General features: G+C 42.2%; 1 protein-coding gene across 3 annotated transcripts in view; it reads left to right on the top strand.

Annotated features, from left to right (window-relative positions):
- Positions 1-609: 609 nt before the first annotated feature.
- AFTPH (aftiphilin) overlaps positions 610-7,824 on the top strand; it is a 69,068-nt gene continuing 61,853 nt past the window's right edge. For all 3 annotated transcript variants that reach the window (XR_004054332.1, XM_030921101.1, XM_030921100.1), the window contains exon 1: positions 610-792. The gene's annotated coding sequence lies outside the window, so the exon portion shown is untranslated. The remainder of the gene's footprint in view (positions 793-7,824) is intronic.

Genomic DNA, 7,824 nt, shown 5'->3' with positions numbered 1-7,824 from the left:
TGTTATTTGTTAAATACCCAGCTTCTTCCTTTGTGGGCATAAACTTACAAAGAGGAAGAGACAGGCTGTGAGTGAAAAAGTCGTTTTTCGGGGCGAAAAGGGCAAGCTGACGAATGCTCTCTAGCAGGTTTTTCGTAAAACGGGTTCTATATTTCCAAACCTTTACAATTTTATTTGGAGAGCAAGACTTAACCCGGTCCTGAGCTGAACGTTAACCAGCTGAGAGGAGCACCTGTCCCTTGCCGGGAGCGCAGCCTCAGCGGGCGCCTGAGTGCGGGAAGACTTCTATTCCCCTACAGCTCTACGACTCGCAAGAAGTAAAAGGAAAGGGCAGCTTGCCCGCACCCAAAATGGCGGCCGGCGTTCTGCACGACAGCGCCTGCGCAGGGGTAAGCGTTCTGTGACACCAATTCCCCTGGAGTGTCCTCCCCCGCCCCACAGCACCCACCAGCGCCCGGTCCCGACCTAGCCACCTGCGCCCGGAAGTGACGTGTCGGCGGCAGCGGTTCCCCCGCTGCATGATGGGAGAGTGTGTGGAGTGGGCGGGGGGTCTCCGCGGAGGAGGTGGAGGCGGCGGCGGCGGAAGAGGGCGGAGGGTAGTGGGATGGGGGTCCCGCGGCAGCGGTGAAACTCCGGGTGGGTGTCCATGGGGCTGCTGCGCTGACAGGGCTGTGAGCAGCCGGCCTTCCGCTTTCACCAGTTCCGCGTCGGAATAGACGGTCCTTCCCCGGGGAGCCAGTTCCTCCCCGGGCCCCTGAGCCATGCCCATCGCGGCCGCCCCGAAGGAACCAGGTAAGCGCCGCCGCTCCGCTCCCCTAGCTGCGCCGGCGAAAGAGGGTGTGGGGACCGGGCCCGGCCCAGCAGCCGGACCCTCACCCGGGCCGGGAGCATCTGCCCGCCGCGGAACCGGGGGCTGCGAGGACGGAGCCGGCTCTGCGGGCCTGCGGGCTCCCGGCTTGGGCTCTGCTCTCTTCTGCGGCGAGTGCGGGAACGCCGCTGGTGGCGCCCGAAGCGCACGGCCCCCTCCTCGCCATCCCGAGCACCGACCGGGGAAGTGGGAGTCCTTCCCTCCCCGGCCACCGCCGGCTCTCCCTGCCCCTTTGCTTCCAGCTGCCCAAAGCTCCGCTCCGGCTGCGTTCTCCTGGGAGCTGTTCAGAAGTTTGGGGCTTTGCTCTGGCTTCCTCGCTCTCCCTCCCCCTCCCTCGTGACAGGTGTAAACACTGCCTCCTTCACCGAGGCCCGAGGCTGGCCGCGACCTGAGTGCTGCTTCCAAGGGTCTCTGAAGCAAGCGAATTTGGAATTCTCCAACAGGCAGAGGGCACAGCCCCAAAGCTCGCTCATCCCTTCCTGAGAGTACCTTTTCTGCTGTCTTCTTGCACTCTTCAAGAAATTATCTGCGTCTCCTCCCCAGATTGCGTTTGAAAAGTTGAGCCATTATTCTTTAAGCGCCTGGTTTGGCAGGTGCTGCGTCTTGCTTGGGGCAGAGGCAGAGTATGGGGTGAGCGGTGGTAGGGTCCTTGCTCTATTAGGAAAGTAGTGGGGATACCAAGGTTTTTTTTCCTTGTTGCTTTGTGCAAGTTATAGCTTGGTTATACCGAGTCTTTTCTGTTGGGGCCGAGGGAAGAACTGACTCATACATGTAAATTTTTTATTGGGTAGGGGGATGAAACAAAAGTAATGGTTCCGTTTCAAAGTTCTCACTTTAGGAGAAGTAAAGTAGAACTTTGGTTTTCAACTTTTCCTACGGTATAAGTCTTCCTTCCACCTCGTATTCCGAGGATTTTATTTGGTGGAGGGGAGACACAGAGTTTATCTTTGATGTTACACTTAATTGTTGCTTTCAGTTAACCTCTTAGACATTAAAATGTATGCTAAACTCTAGGGACAATAAATGTTTCAACATTATTATGTTAATATAATTAGCATAGTCACGTACATTTTATATGCTTTGCCATATTTAAATGTTGGCTTTTTTAGTAGTCATTTTTAACACTTTGCAGAGGTGTATTTGTTTAAACAAAGTATCTGTAGTAGTCTCCTAAATTTTGTTCATAAAGATATTTCACATGGATTAAAAGACAGATCTTGTGTAAAACATGTAGCCCAGCAAACGGCACCTAGCAGATATTCATTAGATCTAGTTGTTCCTCCGTATATCAAATTAGATATATCAGTTGAACTTCAAAGTACATACTTATTTCTAAATCTTCAAAAACCTCTGGAAAGAAACCACTACAATTCACATAATATGTAGGGCACTGAAGTTTTAATGTTTGCTGATCTTTTGACCTAGAGACTATTAAAAAATAATCCTATATCACAACGAGGATAATAGCATTGATACGTCTTGCAGAATCCAGTTTTCTTTATGAAAATTGTATAATCTGGGTGAATCCCATTATAAAACATCATTTTACATTTTCATTTGTTCTGCTTACAGTTTTTGAAAAACTAATTCAGAAATGTAATGAAATTTGAGTACCAAATAATGTTTTATTTTGTGTGAAATCTAAAGTGCTTTCCTTAGCAGGCAGTCTTTGAATAGCATCTCATTAAGGGATTGCCCCTTCTCTCCCAACCCTTCCCCCAAATCTCATAAAAGGAGGCCGCTAAGTATTTAGGTATTTTTAAATCATCATAAATTATTTAAATAAAGTGTTTATATTCTAATTTAATGTTACCTACACTTTGTAGATTAAAAAAATAAAGCTTTTTCTCTCTATTCTTAGCACTTTCAGTTCCTCTTTAAATAGAATAGTGAATCTTTCTAGCCGGAACTTTATAAGTATTTTTAGTTTTTACACTATTTTGAAAATCTGGCATTATATGGATTTTACGTATCTCATTTTGGTAATCTTTTGCTCTATCAGTTTGTGTATATATCAGATATAGTCAAGTCCTTTTGCAGCTTTATATGATAATTGCTAACATATGAGCAATATATATGTTGCTCATACATATTGCTTCCTGTGAGCAAGATACTTTTCTAAATGCTTTATATACAGTGTACTAACTCAATCCGCACAACCTGTAAGGTAGTAAACAGTATTATCCCTCATTTTTCAGAGAGGAAACTGAGGCACAGAGATATTAAGTAACTTGCCTTAGATCAAACAGCTGGTAAGTGACAGCCATTTGACAGACCATTTATATAGTCTCAAGCAAAACTATACTGTATATTGTCTGTGATTTGTGCAGTGTGTAGCAAAAGTATAACAACGTGCATGGGAATGATAAACACCAAGCAGAATAAAGGTGACCTCTGGAGAACTTGAGAGGGATGAAGGATCTAGGAGGGGCCCATGGGTTTACAAACATATCTTTACATCCTTAAAAAAATCTGAAGTTGGCTTCGTAAGATATTAAGATTTAACACACCTGAGTGATGGTTACTTGATCATTCCTTACAGCTTTTTCCCCCTAAGGTTTGTATATGCATGAAATTCTTCACAATGAAATTAAAAGTTTAAAGGCCGGGCGCAGTGGCTCACACCTGTAATCCCAGCACTTTGGGAGGCTGAGGTGGACAGATCACCTGAGGTCGGGAGTTCAAGACCAGCCTGACCAGCATGGAGAAACCCCTTCTCTACTAAAAATACAAAATTAGCCGGGTGTGGTGGCACATGCCTGTAATCCCAACTATTCGGGAGACCGAGGCAGGAGAAACGCTTGAACCCGGGAGGCAGAGGTTGCAGTGAGTTGAGATCACACCAGTGCACTCCAGCCTGGGCAACAACAAGACCAAAACACCATCTCAAAAAAAAAAAAAAAAAAGAAAGAAATTAAAAGTTTAGGTATTTAACTTTAAAACATGTATCAAGTATCACTCTTCTTTCTGCATTGTATATGCTGAAAGAGGACCTGGAAGGAGTTAGTATTATTTTATGTTGACTTTCTTTTAAAATACAAGGAGCTTCTAAGTTTAAAAAAAAAAAAAAAATTAATTAAGGATTGTTGGCCTCTCCAGATTCCTCTGTGTTAACTTACCTTGCCTGGGCTCTTCTCTATTGCTGGCAACCATTTAACAGTCCTTTATCACACTCCTAGTTTCTATTTCTGGCCTTACCCTCCTAGCATAGAGGCTCATAGGTCTGTGGATTAGACCTATTCCCAAGAAAAAGAAAAAGGTCAGAACTAAGTGAGGAGGAAGAAAGAAGGTGGGGAAATCACTGCTTATTGATTTGGGAGAATTGAAAAGAGGAGGGAAATAATGATTTAAGACTCCATCCTATGGTTGTCAGTTACTGTCACCCTTGTTCCAAATAGCTAACTTCAAGATAAGCCTTGCAAAGATAGATTGCTAATTAATTAAAGGTTAATTTACAGGCACTGTATTAGTGAATAATTCCCGTAGGAAAATTACACAGTAAATGATAATTTACTGTAGGTTCTCTTTATGTAAATATTTACAGTATGCCATAAACCATTTCAGTTAAATATCTGCTGACACCATGCATGTTATCTTCTTCCTTTCATTCATAAAACAAGTATCTATTGAGCACCTGCTATTTGTCAGGCCCTGTTGTAGCTGCTGGGAATACTGAAATGAACAAACAAGAAAAAAATCTACCCGCCTACAGCTTCAGTTTCTTTGTGTATATATGTATGTACTCACATGTTTGTGTACGTATTTGGGACAAATAAGCAAATAGCAATAAAATGGCAGATGATGTTAAGTATCATCAGAAAAATAGAATCAGTTTTGGGGGATAGGGAGTGGTGAGTTTTTTGCTTTGAGCCAGTAGTAAGGGAGGTTGGTGGGGCTTGCTGTTTTATATAAGGTGGAGTCAGAGAAGGCTTAAACCCGAAGAAGGGGGAGCAAATAAGAAGAGTGGTAGAGACTGAAGTATGCCTGGAATAGTCAAGGAATTGTGGCAGAGGAGTCCAGGGTGAATAGAATAGGGTGAACAAGTAGAAGAGTAGTACGAATTATGATCGGAGTTAGAGGGTGAGAGGGGCAGTGTTTTAGGGTCCTTACAGAAATTCCAATGACTTAGGCTTTTTACTATGGGGGATGGTAAGTCATTGCAGGATTTTTGAGTAAAAGTGTAAGATAATTTATGTTGTAAAAGGATCTGTCTAGCTGCTATATAGAAAACAGACTATAGGAGTGGAATGTAAGAATAGAAGCAGAGTCAGGAGATAATTGTGTTGATATAGTTAAGAAGAGATGGTAGTGGCGTGAACCAAGATGGTAGCAGTAGAGATGGGAAGTGGTAGGACAGTTTCTTGAATTGGAACCTGCAATAATTCCCTCATTTTTAAACTCAGCTTACAGAGGCACTCCCTTCTGAAAGTTCAAGGCCCTCGCCACCTATGTTTCTAGCTTACTCCCTGTGCCTTTCATAGATCCTGTGTTCTAACCATATTTTATTATGTGTCTTACTGTTCCTTGACAGGGGCCCTATGCTTTATCTTTAGTGACTACCATTTCCTCTGTCAATTAAATCCTTCCTATTTCAAATTTTCTCCTTATGAAGTTTTTTTTTTTTTTTTAACCATTCCTTCTCTTCCCAATCAAGTGTGATATTTTTCTTAGAATCTCGGTAGCCACATTTTGCTGCAGTGATGTTTATATTCTGCAAAAAACATATGCGTTATTTTTGCTGTTCTCTTGTGTTATTCTCCTTAATTAGTTGTAAGTTTCTTTAAGGTTGAGACTCCTTTTACTCAGTTCTACCACCGTTTTGTATGTAATAGATGCTCAGTAAATAGTGGGCATATACATATTTAAATTTTTTTTAAATAGTCTTATTGCAGAAGCATACAGGAGCATCATAGAAAATAGACAAGCAAAAAACAAATCACTTTTTTTTTTTTTTGAGACAGAGTCTCACTGTGTCACCCAGGCTGAAGTACAGTGAAGTGATCATGGCTCACTGCAGACCAGACTTCCTGGGCTCAGGCAGTCCTCCTGCCTTAGCCTCCTAAGTAGCTGGGACCATGTGCACACACCACCATGCCTGGCTAATCGTTTTTATTTTTTGTAGAGACAGGGCCTTGCTATGTTGCCCAGACTGGAAAAAGATACTTTTAAAAAAATCCCTCAACCACGTGCGGTGGCTCACGCCTGTAATCCCAGCACGTTGGGAGGCCAAGGTGGACATACACTTGAGGTTTGGAGTTGGAGACCATCCTGGCCAACATGGTGAAACCCAGTCTCTACTAAAAATAGAGAAAAATTAGCTGGGCATGGTGGCAGGCACCTGTAATCCCAGCTACTCAGGAGGCTGAGACAGGAGAATCACTTGAACCTGAGAGGTGGAGGTTGCAGTGAGCCAAGATCATGCCATTGGACCCCAGCCTGGGCAACAGAGTGAGACTCCGTCTCAAAACAAACAAAAACAAAAAAACAAAAAATCCCTCACTGTTGCAGTGTATATAATAATCCATAGTTTCCTACACATTTTAATATATTTATGTATGTGTACTTTTTACCAAACTGCAGACTTGTTGTACACAGTGTTTTGTAGACTTTTTTGTTTTAAGTCAGTTGGTTTAGTCATCTAAACTAATAGTCAAGGCCATATTCAGATTATTCCCCAGTTCACCCAAAAAAGTCCCCTTGCAACTGATTTACCCAGATCTTTATCTACTTCATATTATGTTTTTCCAGTTATTAAAATTTTGAAAAAATAATGTGCTTATTATAGAAAATTTGGGAAAATGTGGGAAAAAAAGTAGAAATAAAATGGGTGTGTCGATGGCAGGAACCCATCTGTTTTAATGCCTGGCACAAAGTAACACTCAATAAATACATGTTAAGAGGGATAATAGAAGAAAAATGTCACTGGTCATCAGGCTACAAAAATAAAACTGTTAATATTTTGGTTTTCTTCCTGTTTTATTTTTACCGTGGATATGTGAGTGTGTCATACACATGCATATGAATCATATTACATCGATCTTTTACTTATTAAATTGTGAGCATTTCTCCTTGTTACTAAATTTTCCTTAAAACATGCTTTTTGGCTGGGCACGGTGGCTCACGCCTGTAATCCCAGCACTTTGGGAGGCTGAGGTGGGAGGATCACCTGAGGTCAGGAGTTTGAGACCAGCCTGGCCAACATGGTGAAACCCTGTCTCTACTAAAAATACAAAAATTAGCCGGGCATGGTGGCAGACACCTGTCTTCCCAGCTACTCGAGAGGTTGAGGCAGGAGAATTGCTTGAACCCGGGAGGTAAAGATTGCAGTAAGCCTAGATCATACCACTGCACTCCAATCTGGGTGGCAGAGCGCGACTTTGTCTCAAAACAAAACAAAACGAAACAAAACAGAAAACACAAAAAATGAGAAGACCGTGCTTTTTAATGACTGTGTAGAATGCCGTTTTCAAGTTATCTCTGCTGTTTCCCGCTAATGTGGCTTTTCCAGATTTTACCATCATAGAAGAGCATCTTGGTGAAAAGGTTTGTACATAAATCTTTGACCTTATTGTTGATTATTTCCATAGGATCAAGTCTTAGAAGTAGAGTTATTAAGTCAGAGGGAGAGCCTGTTGCTGTTTAAGAGGTTATAATAAAATCACTCCTACCAGCAGTGGTTGAGTCCCCATCTCCCTCTCATTTCCTCAGATGATCTGTAATATGCAGTTTTTAAATTACAGGAATTTTTATTTTGAATTAAACTTTTCAGCAGTGTGGAATGTTTGCCTAATTTAAATTTTTTGAATGATTTAAACCTGAGATATGCCTTTATTTAATATAAGGTTAATTTTGCTTAATGCCATGCTCTTTTTAAGGTAACCTATTCTGTTAGCAAAAAAATACAGTACAGTATTCTAGAACTATCTTGTCTAATACAGTAGCCACAAGCCAAATGT

The sequence above is a fragment of the Rhinopithecus roxellana genome, chromosome 17 (assembly GCF_007565055.1).
Source record: "Rhinopithecus roxellana isolate Shanxi Qingling chromosome 17, ASM756505v1, whole genome shotgun sequence".
NCBI classification, from domain to species: domain Eukaryota; kingdom Metazoa; phylum Chordata; class Mammalia; order Primates; family Cercopithecidae; genus Rhinopithecus; species Rhinopithecus roxellana.
This window is presented reverse-complemented; position numbering and strand designations above follow the sequence as displayed.